At 34.4% G+C, this 20,629-nt stretch overlaps 1 long non-coding RNA gene across 6 annotated transcripts; it reads right to left on the bottom strand.

The window, feature by feature from the left end:
• Positions 1 to 5,308: 5,308 nt before the first annotated feature.
• On the bottom strand, positions 5,309 to 18,222 carry LOC135631746 (uncharacterized). Of its 6 annotated transcripts, none has more exons than XR_010494486.1 (4): positions 17,548 to 18,222; positions 16,970 to 17,450; positions 14,580 to 16,893; positions 5,309 to 12,912 (listed from the first exon to the last, which is right to left on the bottom strand). It is a non-coding gene; the product is annotated as an uncharacterized LOC135631746 (long non-coding RNA). The 6 variants fall into 6 exon arrangements; XR_010494487.1 differs by having other exon boundaries at positions 14,580 to 17,029; positions 17,136 to 17,450; XR_010494484.1 differs by having other exon boundaries at positions 14,580 to 17,188; positions 17,278 to 17,450.
• Between the last annotated feature and the right edge of the window lie 2,407 nt (positions 18,223 to 20,629).

Below are 20,629 nucleotides of genomic sequence, written 5' to 3'. Positions count from 1 at the left end.
TGTCTTGCTTGAGTCGGCTACGTTTGTTTTATTAATATCTTACATGAAATTATTGAGTCTTTCAATCTACTCAATGAGTATTTTAGAAAGTGGATATCACATTTAGAAACTCACAAAAATGACTTATCATAAAAGGAAATTAAGTTTAAAAATTTTGGATCATTTATGTAATATTATTTTTGCCAAGTACAAAGTGGAAAAAGTATCCAAAGATTTGACTTATATTGTCTCTCTCATTAATGTGTTTATAATTTATGTTGGATTTTATGACATCTTAGGTTCCATGGCTTATTATGTATATTTCTCTTAACTTATTACTTTTAATGACGTACTTTTCTTGATTTCTTAGTGCTCATGGCTTATGATCTATAATCTATCTTTATTGTAATTTTTTAGTATTCATGGCTTATACAGTAGTGATGTTTAATGACTTATGAAGACTATTTAGATTATTTGTATACTCTATTCTTTTTGTTGATAATATTGAGGGAGAAGCTATAAACTAATGTCATGATCATAAACTTTTATATCATTATGAATCTTATCAAGAAATGTTTTATTTGATAGTGTTGATGTAATTTGGTTTATGATGCCATCAGACTTAAATGTTATTTTTAAAAAATATATATATAGATTTAATTTTTCAAGTGACACTCAGGAATGATGTTGAAGAACTATATATATTCCGTAGTTATCTGCTTTAATAATATGATGTACTCACAAGTAATCTAGGCATGTTTGGATATTATATTTTATTTTTTACTACGGTAAGCAATCGTAGTCTACAGCATGTGTAATCATGACTATCCTTTTGTTTAACTACTCTTGGAGATAAGTCTGATGGAGTGAGACCATTCCACCTTTGTGAGGTGGGGTACACTCTCCTAGACTACTCTAAGAGATATTAGGCTTTAGTCTATGGCATGTGTAGACAAAGCTATTTTGTATAAACTTTATACTTAATCTAATATGAACCATCAAGTTGATAATAATTCTACCGTAGACCCTTTAACTCCAATGACAAGAGTTGAAGCTAAAAGGATGAAAGAAGCGTTAACTTGTTTATTGAAAGGTATTTGGAATGAACAAACTGGTCAAGACTCGGTCAAGGTTCTATTGATACAAGAAGAGCCTAAATTGATCAACATGATTCAAATAAGTTCAAATCAAGAAGAGAAAGTCTAGCTTTGAGAGAATGATGAAATTTTAGTCCATTTTGAAGAATAAAAATCATTTAACCATATTGGACCATATTAGGAATTATGAACTTATTCATGAATAATCATTCAAATCAATTCAAAACAGATTCATGAGTAATATATGAATTTAGAATATGAGTCATTTAATGTATTTAATGGATTCATTCCCTTTGTACTTGACCTTGTACTATATAAACAAGATTGACTCCCTTTGTAAGGAGGCAATTAAGAAGTATAATCATCTTTCAATACTGGTGAGTGTTTTATTTTAAAGTTCTTGCAAGAACTTTGAAACTTATCAAACTTTTCTATTTGTGGCATTTTAAGGGAATCAAATTATTGTTCTAATTATTTCATCAATTTTTCATTGATAAAGTAATTAGAATAGTTTCCCTTACTTCAATCTAGTTAATTTGTATTTCATATGTATCATAGCTTTTTAGCTATCGGGATGTATGGTTGCTAAGTTGATGATTTACATCATTTGCTAAGTTTGAGGTTTGAGTATCCATTTATTTCCTATCTTTTAACTTTCCCTTTTCTCGTCTTCTTCTTCTTCTTTTAACACCATATCTATAATTGTTATTCTTCCTTTATCTTCCTTATTGTGTTATTACTATTTTTTTTTACACTTTATAATATAAAAAGAAAAAGAATAGAAAAGAAAAAGAAAATCAAAAAGTCAAAAAAAAGAGAAAAAAAATCAAAGGTTAGAGAGAGAGAGAGAGAGAGAGAAATTAAAGGTAAAAAAAAAAAGAAAGAGATCAGAATTTTAAAAAAATCATTGATTCAAGGAATTCTTACAAATTACATAATTCTATCTTTGTTCATTTGAATTCTTGTTTCGAGATGGAAATCTTTCTTTATTCTAGAAAATTTTCTTTTATATTTAAAATCTAATCTTTGCTTCTGATTGAAGTGTATTTCACACATCTTTAAATTGGCCTATTTTTTAGTTTCTTTTAGATCTGCCCAATTTTATTACCCTTGAATTGTCATAATCTGAATTGTTTGTTTACGTACATTACTTAATCTAAGAACAGAACAAAACAAAAGAGGAGATCAATATCGAGAAAAGTCAAAAATTATGTGAAACACTAGTGGAGTGAATCAAATCTTGAGTGAAACACATGAGGGAGTGTTGGTAAGGTTATTCTAACTTTATTTTTCAGGTTATAAACATGTTTAAAGATAAAGAAGTGAGTTCTTCATCAAATGATCTTTTGGTTCAAGCAATGCAGCAACAATTTGAACGTATGTTCAAAGTGATAGAAGATGTAAGAGATCATCTAGAATGACATGATGATGCAATTAATAGATTGCAAGATGAATCACGACGTGAGAGAACCAGCCTTTGTCAATGATGAAGATGATGGTGGAGATAACATGGACGATGACCAAGTTACTCTAATTGGTCAAGATGTTAGTCCTAGGAGATGACGTTTTGATAGTGTGGATAAAAACATAGGCAACATCAAAATGAAAATTTCACCTTTTCAAGAGAAGAATAATCCATATGCCTATTTGGAATGAGAACGAAAAATGAAGCTAATCTTTGAATGTCACACAACTACTCCGAAGAGAAAAAGGTAAAATGTTGTAGAAACAATTAAAAGCCCATGGAGATTTGGTTGGAGATGAAACAAATTATGAGCATCAACGGTTGCAAAATTTGACACAAGATTCCATGAGTGTTGATGAATATCACAAGGAGATGGAGATAGTCATGATAAGGGCTACTGTGAAAAAAGACCGTGAGGTGACCATAACTCAATTCCTGAGTGGATTAAATAAGAACATTACTGATCTTATGGAGTTACAACATTATGAGGAGATTGAGGACATGATGAATTTAGCCATGAAAATTGAGAGATAACTCAAAAGAAAAGACACGATGTATGATTCAAAACCTTATTTGGGTTCTTCTTTCTCTTGAAAATCGAATTAGAGTAAAAATGATGATAAACCGATTGTTAAGCCTGAAATTTATGAAACTAAAGGCAAAAATAAATCAAGCAGCAAGGGTAAAAGTGAGAATCAACTTAATCAAACTAGAGGCATTAAATGTTTTAAATGCCTTAGGCATGGACACATGACACGTGAATGTCCTAATAAGAGAGTTATGATTATGAGGGGTAGGATTGTGATGATTATGAGAGATAGGATTGCATAATCTAAAAGTGAGAGATAGGTTGATGATGACATTCCAGAGGATGCTAGTGATGTAGAGTATATTAAAAGTAAAAATCTAATTGTTCAATGCACACTTAGTTTGTACAATAAAAATGATAAACAAGATGAACGTGAAAATCTTTTTTATACTTATTATTTGATTGCTAACAAGTTGTGCAATGTGATTGTTGATAATGGAAGTTGAACAAAAGTGGTAAGCACCTTGCTCGTGGAGAAGCTAAAATTATCTAATATCAAACATCTAAAACCTTACAAGATACAATGGTTGAATGATAGATAGTTTAGTAAAGATAAATCAGCAAGTGTTAATTTATTTTTCAATTGGTAGATATAAGAATCAAGTTTGGTGTAATATAGTACCTATGTATGCTGGTCATATGTTGTTAGGGAGACCTTGGCAATATGATCAAAGGTTAATACACGATTGGTTCAAAAACCATTATTCTTTCATCATAGATAGGTAGAAATATCAGCTTCGATCATTACCTCCAATGACAATTTTTTAAGACCAAATGTATATAAAATAATAATTTGAGAAGCTTAAGTCTTCATTAATCAAAAGTTTGGAGAGGGAGTAAGAAAGAAAAAAATAAATAAATAAATAAATTGAGTGGTAAAAATGAGAATATTGAGAAACAATGAGAGAAAACAAGGAAAGCTTAAGAGAAAGAAAAATAAGTGTTTATGCCAAAATGAATGATGTAAAAACCTTACGCATGCAACTTATTTATACTTATATACAATGAGGTTTTGATTACTGTTAAAAAAATAATAAAAATTTGACTAATGTTATTGTTGATGTACAAGAAGTTCCTAATGATTTACCATCAATTAAAGAAATTGAGCATCAAATTGATTTCATTCTAAGTGCAAGCATACCAAATAAACCAACAAAATCATGATATAGACATCCTATTCCTAAGCTAGATAACATGTTGGATGAATTACATGATACTTATATATTTTTAAAAATTAATTTAAAATCTAAATATCATCTAATAAGAATATGTGAAGGTGATGAATGAAAAACTAGACATGATGAATCATATTTTACGTGCTTACATTTACACTAATGAAATTATTATTTTTGGATAAGTTTCGAATAATAAGAATATCTTTTGAATGATCTAAGACTTGCTACTCTAAATATAGAAGTTCTAACACATCTATAGAAATATTACCCTAGAAAAAATCCTAATTTGATAAAACATTCAATTTTGAAAAAATACAATGTACTCCTATGGGCAAGCAATGCACTCATGTTGTGATACTCGCAGATCATTTGGATTATTTACAACAGACAGAGGTACCGATCACCTATTGCCCCCTCCACGTTTTCTCATCCAGGCTTGAGACTGGCAATGGCAGTGTTAAGCAACAAACCTAAAAATTATGTCAAAACAAACACAAAGGCAACCAACGATAATCTCAAATTATAACAAAACAGAAACCCACGGACAAGCATCCACGTTCACAAGCAGCACATTACCATCGTCCACTCGCATGCATTATCTGCAGCAATGCCCACGACCCCCCTCTCATCCATTTAGACGAGCAATGTGAAGACACAAAAGTTTTCATATTATTACACGACTAAACAAAAGTATCCACTCCAAATTGAAGCAGTTGTAACAATGCTAAACGTAACATTAATGTCCAGTGATGGAAGTGTGAAGCTACAAAAGAACTTACAAACAATCAGCGTTAAGCAACCAGCAACCAACAACCAACCAACGTTATACTATCATAACTATCCTAGAAGACACATTGGAAAGATGTAGTTTGGGTCATCCCGCATCTACAACAAAAGCATACAGAAACCAGACAAATAATATATTAAAATACACCTAATACAACAAAATCAACAAAACGACAAAAAAAATTCAAGGACTAATGTTCGACAAAAAGAAAGAAACTAGTAAATTCCACTAAATTTATATTTATATGAAAAAAAAACTATGATCACACGTTATTACGCAACAAACAAACTAGACAAAACCATCCAACACCGCTGAAACATACCTGAGACAAACTATAAAAAACATTGAAATAAGAACAAACACACATGATTAGCAAAGCCCGGTCAAACTGAACCCTACGACAACCTAAAACCTGCACCACTATTCCATATCCAATGAACTGTTCCAGTGCCATTATCTGATGGCCAGTCAAAACTATAAACTATAATCGGCCTCATGCTGCAGCATTATTCAAAGATCAGTCCCAACTAATAACTTGATGACAACCATCAGTCAGTCCCAACAAATTGAATCAACTAGTCCAGTGCCATTGGGATGATCAGTCAGCCAATCAACCAAACAAAGAACCATCAATCCAGTTATTAGCAGCTTCAACCCAATATAACAAGCTTCACATTTACATGATCCACTACAAATATCAATGCTCATGTTGCCAACCAAGCAAGGAAATGGAAATAGAATAATAATAATGAAACCAAGGCTAGACGAAGTGTTCTATTTCTTTACATAATAAAACCTGCACCATCTATCTGAACCTTACACATAAGCTAATCCATACTGCAAGATACTGATGGTTGTCAAGCAATCACAAGATCAACTTCAAAAGCCCAAACATGAAAAACTTTTTTGAGGGTGCAAAAAGAATGATAATTGGCTTTCCTCCTAAACACAAAAAGAATGATAAGAGTATGGTTCCCTTGGAGAAGAGTATCAGCACATTAAAAACCTAATCAATTAGAATAACCAGAGCTTGCTCATGACACACAAAATGCGGATCCAAAATCCAGAACCATTTCATGTATGAAATTGATGAACCAACAAGCTGAACTCATTGAAACTGACTATCATGTCAGGACTCCCAATAATACATCATATACTACTCTGGTGCAGAATAAGAACCGATAAAAGAAACTAGAACTCATCCTGAGCAGACTAAGAATCAACTGAAGAAACTAGAACTCATCCTGAGCAGACCAAGAATCAACTAAAGAAACTAAGAAACCCAAATTCCGCTTTCCTTCTATAATTAATGTTTCAAACACAATGACAACCAACAGCCCAGATCTAAATATTAGCAAACACCAACCCTTTCTTGCAGCTATCATTATTGACATAGTTCTCTGCCTGACCTTCTAGGTTCATAAAAAAATAGAATTTTATAACAATAATAAAACTACTAAAGGATGCTTAGACCACATCTCAATCGATGATACCAGAGAACCCTAACAACATGAAAGAAGAAAAATCAACTAAGTAGTTTAGTAATATCAGGAAACACAAAACAGCTGGAACAACAAGGTGGTGCTTTTATCCCATGGCTCTTGCATAAGAGCTCATAAACATATTGTTGATGCCTTCTTCTTTTTACCCAAATAGTACCCCTAAATTGTTGTAATTCTACTCTTCGCCCGTCCGTCGCCTTTGCTGTATGCTCCCACTGCAAGGCCTCGTGCCTCTGTGTGATGCCTCGCCCACACCCTTCCCCGCCAATATGGTTTAGACCCATACCAATGTGGGACTAAACAGATATAGGTCTAATACTTAATATTATTCTTAGACCTAAACTAGTATACGTCTGATAGTTGAGATACAATTCTTTGGTTGGAATGGACAGCAAGGCAATTCAAATACTATTGAAGGGGAATAAAATGACATCATTATACAACATTGTGACAGTTTCTGTCAGTTTAACATGGAATGGATAACAAGTCAGAAAGAAGGGATGAAAACGGATCAAAAGCTGCATAAATATAACATACATATAAAGTACATGATAAATATTCAGAAAACAGAACAATCACAATTTCTAAGCAATAATAAATTTCCATGATGAATTCACTAGACATGAACAAGGACATATAAATATAACATATAAATTTATTGCTAATCTATTGAGTCAAAAATAAATCTAGCATAAATACACATTACCAAATGCAACGACCAAGACATTCTCATGTCTTTCCAGTATGGTCTTGTACAAGGAATTATAGACATTGCAAGACACAGAACACACATCAGTTGCGCAAGACATGCAAAAAATTCACATATAATCACAAAACAACTAAACATCTAAAGTCTGATGCAAATAAAAGGAAAGGGAAGAGGACTTGTAATGTGTAACGCCCGTTGTTTTGATACTCACAACAAGTACACATACATATACACAGTATATAGTGCTTAAAAAGGTAGTTACACTACATAAAAAGGTAGTTACCCAAACAAGGCTACATAGTGCTTAAAATAATGTCTAAATACTTGAATGATCACTAAAACAGTGTTCTAACACCACAACTGTGCTACCTTTAAATCACTTAAAAGCACTCATTTGACATCACAATCAAAAAACATCCTAGTAAAAATTACAACTAACAACAGATAAAAAATAAAAATTTCTTTGATGTCTAATATAAAAGGAATATACACGTCAGAGTTCTAAGAAGACAATAAACAAATCCCAACATATTGATGAACCACAAAAAAGCTTTCAACTACAAAAAGATTGTTAATGCCTTCCACAACCTTGAATAAATCAAGGTAAACAACCGATGAGGTTCTTCACCAATGAAGTTTTTACAAGAATTTTGTATAGGGAGTTTGTATAACATTGATGCCACTGAAACATTTAATTTTGTGGGGACTCCTGAAACTTCTTTTCCACATTACTGAAAAATGAACACTTACAGCTGATTAGCTCAAGCTATAAGATAGACAATAACATGAATACCCGAGTCTATATCCATGTACCATGTAGGTTCACCAGTATCCAATTTAGAAATTCTGATGTATTTGCTCATATTAATGTGTGGCTTGCATAACCAGAACAGCTCCTAGAGTAAGTTAATTACAGCAACAATAAATACAAGTAGGGCTTATTTAAGTCTCAAACTCAAAACACCAGTATCATTCATAAGCCCTGCCAGTAAAGAACAAAATCCAAGTTTTTCCTACAGCTGCTCTCAGAGAAGCTTATAATTAACATGATGATGTTCCTTAACATGCACTAGAATGCTGCCTACAAAATGTTCACCAATGGGCATGGTTTCTTTTTTGTTGAAAATACTCGAGAGGAAGCATCTTTTGTGACAATACAAATGCCAAACAGAAAACATTAAACAAACAAATTATTAATTTACCGAACATACAAAAAACACAAAGCAAAAATAAGGCAACTATAACTGTGTGGATGTCAGTAGGAGATATTGAACTCATTTACAACTCTTACACTCAAGGTTCGTTGTACCACAGAGTACCGGTATGAGTGGTACGTACCAGTCCCACAAGGGACCAGTATGGGTAGTATATCAATATCAATATACCATGTGTCGGTACATTTGGTACAACTCGATACGTACCATACCAACAACTAGTTAGTATACCGATACGGACCGGTACGATCTCTTTAACCATATTGAAATAGTTCATAACATAATCAAGATACAAAACCAAACGAACTAACATGAGATAGATGCATATAGGAATAAAAAAAAAAATTCAGAAATAATGCAAAAGAAAAAACTTCATATATAGAGTACATCTAAACATCCTTAGACTCGAACATGACTAACATGCTGCCGCTTCAAAATATTACAGAAATCAAAAACCTGTTTGCCAAATGACCCAATTAATGAATATTTAACAGACCATCCAAACAAGTGAAAATTACATACCACATTCACTGTTAGCCTTGTCCTAACTTCTGAACAATAGATAAAGCATAGAAGAGAATCAAGCACATGTTTAGAAAAAGAGACGAGCAAAAGCTGAACAAGTGGAAAGAGAGCAGCAGAGAGATTTAGTACCAATGGTTCACAATGATGAAGTGCAACATAATTTGTACCACCTAATACAATGTCCATAAAGTAACAACAAAAATTGTGATATAGAATTGAAGGCAATGTACAATTAAAATCTATTTAAAAGAAAAAAAAAGGATATTGTGAAAATTAATCTATAGGTTCTTTGACAGTCGAGTGAAGAAGAATGGATGTAAATGAACTCACCAGAACAGAGAACATAAAGCTTACATTATCATTACATCACAGAATTCCTACAAACACAGACACTTTTATGATCTATTCCTACAATCACACATTTTGATGACCTACTTTCAGAAACTAAGACATCCCAAACTTTCAGAAACCAAAATATAATGACTTACAGATTGCTGCAACTACAAAATATAATAAAAATGAAAACCCAGTTCGCCGAGTGACCCTACTGATGAATATTTAACAGACTGTCAAAATTACATACCATTATTGCTCGAGATAACCAACCATGGTTTACTGCAGTCACTGTTAGTCCCATCCTAGCTTCTTGAACAATAAATGAAGCATAGAATAAGAGAAACAGGGATGCATCTCAAAGAAAAGAAAAGCAAAACCTGAATAAAGGGAAAGAGACCACAGAGAAATTCTGATATCAATGGTTCACAAAGATGAAGCACAAAATAATTTGTACCACCCAATGCAATGTCAAGAGGAAAAAAAAATGAAATTCTGAAAAATTAACCAAAACCAAAACACCAAAACCAGGACATAAAAACTATAGGCTCTTCAATAGCCAAGTGAAAAATAACAATGGATGTAATGAACTCATTAGAACAGAGAATGTACCATTTTCATTATCAGTATATCACAGAAAGTTCCAACAAAAACAGACATTTTGATGACCCCATGATCATGATAGATCACATTAAAAACACAAAATTAAGGTTCAGAAGCTAAGACACCCCAAAATTTCAGAAATAAAAAATCTATTGGATGCCACAACAAAAATTCAAGGAGGAGATCGATGTTCAGAAGATCTGAAAGACAACAAATGAATACATAAAGAGACCAGGCGTATTATGTAGAGAATAACACAGCAGATGTATCAGTCACCAGGCTTTATATAATCTATCTGGAGAGAGTCAAGATAGATGTAATCATCTCTCTTATATATGCAAAACCAGACTGCACCTGGTGATGGAACAATGCTTATGGAACTACAATGTCACAACAGAACAGCAAAACAAGAAGCAGACTTCTCACAACATGAACCAATAGATAACTACAAAGCCAACAGCTATCACATGGAAAAAGATAATGCCCATAATTCTCAAGCCAACAGCTATCATATGCCCAACATATTTTCCAATTGAATACCATTATAGATGTTAAGATTAACAATAGAAAATTTACCAACCACCAGAAAAAATAAAGACAACTAGGGAAAAAGGAGAAGAAAAATGTGAATACATAAATAGAATTAGATAAAACAATCAAGCAGTAAAGTAGAAGTCCAATGCAATCACCAAATGTTGACAAAAGGAGAAGTTGATCAACCTCCCTGGAGAATACCTATCCAGCAATGAACATCACATAATATCCAACTTTATAGTCTTCTTAGCTACGCTTGGAAAACAACAATGATAGTAAAGTGGTTATTGCAATGTCCAATTTACCAGTCTTATTTCTATTATTGTTTGTTTTTGTATTTAATTTTAAATTCTAAACAGAAAACCCATCTGTTTGATAAACGATGACATTCATAATCAATGCAAATCTCATACTAATTGCAAAATATGCTACAACCTATATGAACAACAAAATCAAATTTCTAATAATCAAATTGCATAATCGACAAAGAAAATGTAGTCAAAGAAAATGTAATCTAATAATCATAGTAACTTGGAAAATGTAGTCAAAGAAAATACCAAACATGATTGAACAGGAAATACATTCAACACAGTAAATTAGTCGTAAAAGCATGGAAAATGTAATAATTAAAAAAAACAAACATAATTGAACAGGAATTGGCACCATACTGAATAAGCTCCAAAATAACTCAAAGATGCCACAGCAAGTAAAAAGTCTCACAAGTATCATAACATCCTCGTAAACAGTCCAAGCAAATTCACAAGGGATAAGTACCCGTCCACCCAAGAACCATTAAGCAACTTTGATTTATGTGTAGACATCAAAAATGATAAACACATGCTCTTTAATTTCAAGATATATAACCCTTTTCTCATATTCTTCAAGCTTCAAATTTTGTCTTCACATGTTTCCAAACATGCTTGCAAACAATCATATGCTTATTTCCCAATAGTTATATTTTTTACAAAATAATATTTTATTGTTACCTGAAGACAATTATGAACACCTTCCACTTATCATTTTCCAACTCAGCTTACTATCTAAACCTAGCAAATTACTAAAAAAACTAGACTACTGGAATAGTTTTGAAATATCAACAAACAATATAGAAGATAATCATGAAACAATAATGTAATACAAAAATTCACAATTGAATAAATAAACACAACCAAAATTAGATGCTCCGAAATTCCTAATAAACAAAATTAAGATTCATAAACACCTCACCAACGAAGAAAACTGAGGACCAATTCCCCTCATGACGAACACTCAAAAATTGGTGATGAACAGTCATTTAGTCATGAAAAATCCAAGAATACACACAGATGCCAACTAAAAAACATAATGTAAAGCATGGAAGCATAACAATATCAAAAAAAGGGTCATACAATTGCAAGTCACAAAAAAGCAAGTTTTGAGCAAACAAAACTACATGAACATGGCAGATATGCCTCATCAAAGATATGCCTAGTCAAAGACTCCTGTTCAAGAGAAAAACCTAAGACATACAAATCCGAGACACAAATAGTCACCCCCAACCAACATCATGCTACCCAATAACTGACAAAACACTACCAGAATCAGACAAAAAACAAAACTTGTAAGCTACCAAATAATATTATATAAACTTCTCAGTAGAAGTATAATTACCAACACATCGAACATGAAAATTTTTCTTACAAACAATCATGAATTAAATCAATGGATACAATGTCAATTCATGGATGAACTAACTTGAAAGAAGTCTCTGGCCAGCTTACCAACGCCAGCCACCATCACCATTGGAAGCTCAAAACAAGCAACTTGCCACCTACATGATTCAACCATATCAAAAACCTTGATCTGATGACTTATGACAAAATCTGAGTACTACACAATAATTTTTGGTACAACCAATTTGCGTAAACAACATCCCATTGCACCATGTTTTCAACCAAAAACAGAACTTCCAAAGTTCTTTGGAACATACAAATATGTAGGCACGGGAAAATAAAACAAAATCCATCCATAAATTGCAGAACATCACCGGTAATAGATACTGAGACTTGCAAATCAACTAAAAAATCATTTTCCAACCTTCTCAATGCCCTAATCTCAATCAAAAGTCATTTTCCAATCTTTTCAATTTGCTAATCTCAATCCAAATGCACCGCCCCCTTTCAACCAAACACAACCAAAACTTGTACACACAGGAAAAGAACAAAATCCAACCAAAACTTGCAAACATCATGGGCAACAGCAACAGGTACTAGCGGATCAATTCAAATGTCAGTTCCAAGCTTTTCAATCTAATGTTAATCCTGGGAAAACCAGTTAAAAGCCAATAAAGTCTTTCCCATGAATTTCTGTTTAATCATGCTAGGCTTTCCGTAGATGTTCCAACTACATTGTTCACATCACCTGTAACAAAACATAAGCAAATCATTCAATGTGAGCACAGGAAAATTAAACAAAATCCAATAATGAATTGCAAAACATCACAGGCAACAGCAACAGACACAAGCGAATCAACTCAAAAGTCATTTTCCAACCTTTTCAGTGTCCTAATTGAACCTTCCACAGTTCTTTGAATCATATAAACATGTACATACAGGAAAATACTACAAAATCAAAACTTGCCAACATCATGGGCAACAGCAATGGAGACTAGTGGATCAGATCAACCTAAAAGTCGGTTCCAAGCTTTTCAATCTACTTAATCATGGGTCTTTCCCATGAATTTCCATTAACATTGATTATGCTAGGCTTTATGTAGATGTTCCAACTACAGTGAAGAAATTAATAATTAACTTTCAAACAGTAATTAGCTTTGCAAAAGGAAGTCAATCTTTTCATGTCTGCAATCCAATGAAGAAAACAATGACTATTATACAATGAAGAAATCAATAGTTAGCTTATAAACATTTTGCAATCTTGGTTCCTGGCATCGTACATCTTTGCTTCATCATAGAAGTCATTCAAGTAGAGAAAAGATGCACCTCGCCCTCAAAAATCTTATCAACATGCTGCTCAATTCTTTTTCCCAAACACATTTGAAATACAACACATATAAGCAAAGAAATTATAAACTTGCATACTCATTCAAAGCCCATACCCATAATGCATCAAACACAGGAAACAACAGTAGTTCTTGACATTATATGGTTATTAAAACCAAAATATACACCAAAATAGGAGTAAGCAAAATTTTTTATCTACCCAGAAAAAAGAAAGTACACCGGGAGAACTAAAGAGACATCCAACCCCATCACTGGATTCATCAAATGACAAGTCAAAACCCATCAGAAGAAAATATCCACCAACATGTCAACATGCAATGACTAGTAATTAATAAAAAAAAGATCACTACAACAAAGGTAGAACATCAATGATAGAAGTGAAAAAGTTGAGCTGCAAGTCATAGCTTATCTATCTTTGAAGGTTAATTGGCAACAAAATTCTTAATCTCTCACAATAAAGAATCTCAACTATAATCATTATAACTTGATGGGGACTTACCTTCGCACACGATACCCGATGAACAGTTGTTTGCAGGCTTATAATTGTTCGATCAACCTTCTAAAGTCCTTATTCCCTCCTTCCTCTCTTTTCTCTCTTGCACTCAAGGTGCTCGCTGAATTTCTTGTAAAGCTTCTCTCTTCGCGAAACGTGAGACTTGTCCGCAGCTCATTTTCAAACTAATTAACTTACTGTTTTACAGGTCTTTTATGACCTGCACAAGGTTGTAACTAGACTAATCCTTTACGAATGCATGTATCGCAATGGCACCTCATGACTTAGGAAATCTCAACTAAGACTGAGAAGTTGACGTAAAGGTGCTTCACGACTTAGACAACTCCAACTAAGGCAATGACAATTATTACAAGGGTGCCTCACGACTTAGGCAATTCTAGCTAAGTCCGTGACATTGTGATATCATAAACTCCTAAAGACCTAATGTTGATCACGTTAGAACTAAGTATATTGTCTACACATACTATCAAAAACAACATGCAAATAATAAAATTTTTTAGGCCCATTCCAGAAGATATCTTCGTCCAACAGGACAAGAAGCGAATGAAAATTACCAAGAGTATAGGTTAGAACTTCTATTCTCTTCATCATGCAAACCAAAAACAACAATCTTGAAAACTTGTTTGTATCAGCTATGGTTGCAGAATCTTCATAAAGGAAATATATTCAATTAGTAATTGGGTCCCCACAAGAAGATTCCTTGATGAAAATTGGACTCCTTTGTTTATAATGTGAAGGCTCCATAATGAAGAGAAACCCAGCTTTCTTAACGTGAAACCCAACTCCCAAAACAAACTTCAAGTAGACAAACAACACATAAAATGAGCAGCCAAAAGTACATCAGCCTGAGAAGTTAACTTACCACTTCTAATAAAAATCAGCAATATAAAATGAATTTCAAGGAAAAACAAGAGAACACAGCATGCCTGTACCTCCCTCCAACTTGATACAAGAAAAAAGTAACAATGCACCTTAAAACCCACTTGTTTTTGAAGCCATCAATTGTGCTATTGAATTGATTCAAAAATCGATATGAAGTACAATTATCATAACCCAAGATCACCAACAAAGACACCTTAATAGCACAAGTACCTGTACGTAAAATCATTACCATGTCCTAACTTCCACACAAGATAAAGGAAACAAGATTCAAAAGAGATAAGGAAGTTAATTAAGAGGAAGAGAAATGCAGCAGAGAACTTTTATAAGCCAAAGGATCAAAAAGTCGGTGAAAATAATGACCTTTCAAATGTAACAACTTTGCACTGTTGGACTGCATTTTGGCAATAAATGAACAGCAATGATGCCAATGGAAACAATGACTACAGAATTCAAGTTATTCAACAAAATTAGCTGACTTCCTCTAATACAACTAGCCAAGAACACCAAAGGATGTAATTAACCCAATTTAGAAATGTATTAACTCCAAAATAAAATCCTGCTACCAAACGAAATAACTAATTGTAGAAAACCAGGACAGAAAATCCAAATTTCATCTGGAAAGAGCAGCCAAGAATACAACTGGATGTAATAAACCAAATAGGCAAACAAAATAACCTTCCATATACCCTATTTAAATCCTGCAAACAAACAACATGATGAATTGTTTAAGGTAAAATAATCTCTCATATGAGGCCACATCAGCATTATAGGGCAACATAAAAGACACCTGTCAAAAGTTACACTAGAAACACACAAGGACAAAAAAGTTTACATGGAACAAAAAACTATAAATTGTACAGAGAACTTAAAAAATGCCAACTAATAAGAGATAAAGTAGAATAAAAAACAATAGAACATGAGCCAATCAAAGTAAAGACCAATCAAAGTTATTTACTCAAAGCAAAAAATGATTAAATGTCATACTAAAAAAACATCTACAAGCTAACTGAAACCAAACATCAGATGACCAGAGGCAGGTTAAAACAAAAAAGATAATTAAGCTGCAAAATAGAAATCTGACAGAATCCAAGAAGAGACAAATGAGACATTAGTATGACCAAAAAGACTTGCCAAGCAAGTAACAGCTAAAAAATCACAACAACAAGAACAATTAACAATTGGACAAAAACTTAATATCACAAACGTGCATAAATTAAACACCTAAATCTAAACTATCCTTTTAAAACAGGCAAAACGTATGTCTCGTACCAAAAATTCTATCCAAGAAAGGTCCTAATCCTAATAACCAGGCTTATGGCTAATGCTGATACTGATGCTTCTGCAACTGCACACAAAAACCCTACAAATAGAACATTCAGAAAACAAAGAGAAAGACTGACTTCAAAAGTGCAAATTTATAAAATGTACGAAGCAAGCCAATGGAATAAGTAGACAGACAATCAACAATTAAATAGCCAATGAAAAGTGAAAGGAACCTCTTCCATGAATGATGATAGAGTAAGAACATATCGAAACCAAATACTAGATGTCACTTTCAAAAAAATGTCCCATGCCCATGCAAAACTAGATGTCCATCAGCTTCCCCTAGCAGACAACAAATAAAAACAAACAACCATACTTTGATGAGAACCGTATCAAATGACCAACTTGTGCACGTAAGGGCAACAATTAATGTTTGAAAGTAACAAGGGCTGACTAAACTAGCACAAACCGGACACATCCACTGTTCAGATAATTTCGGAAGCCCTGGATCCATCATAATAAGCGACATATGTCACAACAATGAAACCCCTTAAATATAACACTATCCAATGGAAAACCTATTTAAATCATTCAACAAAAACCAGAGCATCCTTAATTGGAGCATCCTTTGCAAACTGCATCACAGCTACGTGTGGCTCCATACAGATAATAACTACAAAAACACCATAGCCCCACCAACAGCATCGATGATACATATAGAATCTGCCACAGAAACTAGCCTTATCAAAAATGTAAAATCCTAGGTCTCATACCAAAAACAATCCAACAAAGGAGTTACCATCTCTATTTAATAGAATCATGCCTAACGATGATGCTTCTGCAACTGCCCACAAAAACACTAGGAATAGAACATTCAGAAAATAAAGAGATAGACTTAACTTCAATATATATAAAATGCTGACAGAAGGAGGACAGGAAAAATAATCAACAATTTAACAGGCAACCTCAATAAATGAGAAGATGATGGAACTCTTCCCTGAGACCCGTCTAAATCCAACTAGAGTATCCAAAAGACACAGCATTGATGCTGATACGGTTAGCGCATATCTCAAACCAAATATCATAACAAGGTAGAAAAACACTCACCTCTCTCTTTCAAATATCATATCCAGACGCTTTCCCTTGCACACAAAAAATAAAAACAAACAAACATAACCAACTGGTGGAAATAAATGCAACAAATAAAAATTGAACGTAACGAAGGCCAACTAAACCAGAACAAACAGGACACATCCCTTGTTCAGATCATTTCGGAAAACCTGCATCCATGATAATAAGCAGCGTTCATTACAGTAAGGAAACCCCTTAAATAGAACACTATCTAATGGAAAAAATATTTAATCGTGCAACGCATACCAGAGCAACCTTCACAAATTGCATCACAGACTCCGCGGGGGTTCCATTAGGATAATACCCACACAAACACCACAGCCTCACCTACCGCTTCGTAAGTACATATAAAATCTGTCGCAAATAGCCTTAATCCGGCAAAATTGTGAAGGCCTCTGATAGATCGCAAGAAAATAAAAAAAAAGAGCGGTTAAAGAATAATCCACTAGTCGGATTCCACTAATCGGAACTCCTAGCCTCTCAATATTCCTTTGGGAAAAAAATAGATCATCCAATTCGTTCAGAAAACAAAAACAACAGATATCAAACGGTTCCGATCCGCAGCGATTGACAATAGATCACCCGATTCGTTCAAGACCAATGTCTAAGTCCCCGAAAACGAAAGCCACATGAACAAAAGGCTTTTGATACACCCCGCATGGAAAGTAGATCTGTTTCAAGTGCCGAGAACAGAACATCCCATTCGTCAACGAAATCAACGATTAAGGGATGGCTGAGGATTTGGATGGACCACCTATCGGAAACAGATCATCCAATCCGAAAACGAAATCAACGATCGACGGATCGTCCAATCCGAAAACGAAATCATCGATTACGGATGGCTGAGGATCCACTTAAAGGACACCGCAGACGCGTAACGACGCATTGCCACAACCAAAACAAAGGTCGTATTTAAGGGCAGGGAGCCGTCCTTTATAGGGTTGCAGTGAGGAAGCCAACGATCTAGATCAGAGAATAAAAGAAAGAAGCAACGGCTGAGATGGATCCTTCTTAGTTGTTGTGGCCGACAAGGATGGGTCGGTGGAACGGTCGGTGTTGGGTAGAAGTTTGCGTTGGATATACGCAATTGCCTACGCCGAAGGTGGCCGAACGTTCCCGAGTCCCGGACGCATCCTCAAGGCACTCCGTTGATTTCGTGACCCGAAACGTTGCTTGCCATAAGAAATAATAATAATAATAATATAATAATAATAAATAAATAAATAAATATCAGAATTCTTCTGTGGAAACGAGATAACGGTGGATAAAGCTTCCGTTCGTCACGTGGTGCGGTGTGTTTTGTTGACCGGAAACGTAGCTCCAAACTTTGACCTCCGGACTAGGTGGTCAAGTTTTATCATAACTCTGTGAACCCCGTCTTCAAAAACTAAAAATAAAAAAGAGGATACAATCGGAACCCAAGCTGACCACCAACCAGAAATGGTAGACAAAGAGATAAATAGTGTTTAATGAATAGACAAATTTTATAAAATTTAAAATAAATAAATACCAGCAGCCTATCATGATCATTGACGAGCGTTATTTTTTCTGAAAAGGAAAATATGCTGAATCTAGACTGGGTTACAAACTGTTCGTTGGTAAAAAAAACTTATGTTATAACCGGTGTATTATATATACCATTCGATAAACTAAGAATGTCAACAAAAATTAATTATACTTATTTATATATATATATATATATATATATATATATATGGTCGCAAAGAAGAGCATTTGAGAACCAAAGTTATTTGAGGGAGTCTTTAACAAAATATATAAAATATGTAAGATGAAAAAATTTAAATTTGATATAAATATTGGATAGAGTCAGTTTTGTCATCATCAAGAGTTTTCGAAGTATCATGTGGGCCTTCGCCATAATAACGAGCCTCCAACCTTAAAGATAAAGATTATATGCAGGAAGAAGAGGAAAGGTCAGAATCATTTCTTTCAATTGATCACAAGTTTCATTTGAGGGATTGGCAGCTATCTTGTCTCTAACAATCACGAGGAAGTGAAGCAAACTACCAACTATTATTAGCAAAGAATAGAACACAAAAAACCAAAGAGGAAGGTTTGGTCGACCGATTGGAATGTTTGGTATTATTTCTATTATTTCAAAGGAATTAAAAACCTGTAGCAATGATGTAGCAAAGTTTGGCGGTGGAAGATTTATCAAGATCAGAACCTTCTTCCAACCAAGCTCCTTAGTGTTATGAATCAAACCATTTGAAGTGGTAAGAGAGCATTCATAAGGTATATTTTGGGTCCAAAATACGTCACAATCTATGTCACGCTATGCCACAGCTAGGTCAGCAAGAGGAGCACCCCCATACGCTAAGTCGGAACCCATACCGATGCCAGGTTAACAAGGGGAGCACCCTCATACGCTAAGTCAGAATCCGTACCGAGGTACTGTTTGGCACGTCCCGTCCCGAAAGCTCGGGGCGACGCCATCTGACGTCGTCCCACGCGTCCCAGAACAGCGACCGCACAGTACCATCTCGTCCCCCAAGGATCAGCCGCCATGTCGAACCCGTGTGCGACCGACCCTCGTACAATAATATAAAAGCCCTTGGCCGGCATCCGACCAAGAGGAGAGAGGACACAAAAGAAAAGAGAAAATTAACTATTGACTTGCTCGTCGGAGAGGCTAATGTTGAATCTCGGATTTTGATGATAAAATCAATTGATGGGTTAATTGATCTAATCCATATTATTGAGTTAAGTGTGTAGGATTAACTACGATAACTAGAAAACACAAAGCAAGAATACCGGAGTCAAGATCGATGGACGTTTAAGAGTCCGAAGAATCGTCGGAGATGTTGCCGGAACCAACCGAGAAGAAATCGGGAACCTATCGGAATTTTCGGAAGTTCGCCGAAGAGATCGTCGGAGGTTCCCGGAGATCACCGAGAAGGCTCGGCTACTCGTTAAAGTCATCACAAGATCGGGAGCTTGTAGGGAGTCCGTCGGAAGAAGTTCGTCGGAAAGCTCGCCGGAACAAGACTCGACGTTCGCGGTTGAAAACTTGCTTAGGATGTTTTTTTTGTTATGTAGTTCACTTGTAATTAGGATTAGGATTAAGAGATATTCCTATATCCTGGTTAGGGGCCAACTTGTCACGGACAAACTTCTAAACAAGGTGTTTGATGTAATGCTTATGTATGTCCGTGTCTTTTGGCATGTTCATGCCTTGTACAGCATGTAAAGGGGCGGCCGAAGGCTTAATAGTCCTATTTTAGTTGGGTTGGTGGCCTCTTTAGGCTTGTAAATAAAGGTTGTGTCATATAGACACGTGCGAGAGATTTTCGGTCTATAATGGACC

Source organism: Musa acuminata, chromosome BXJ3-2 (genome assembly GCF_036884655.1).
Source record: "Musa acuminata AAA Group cultivar baxijiao chromosome BXJ3-2, Cavendish_Baxijiao_AAA, whole genome shotgun sequence".
Lineage (NCBI taxonomy): Eukaryota > Viridiplantae > Streptophyta > Magnoliopsida > Zingiberales > Musaceae > Musa > Musa acuminata.
The sequence above is the reverse complement of the archived record's forward strand: the minus strand, read 5'-3'. Positions and strand labels throughout refer to the sequence as shown.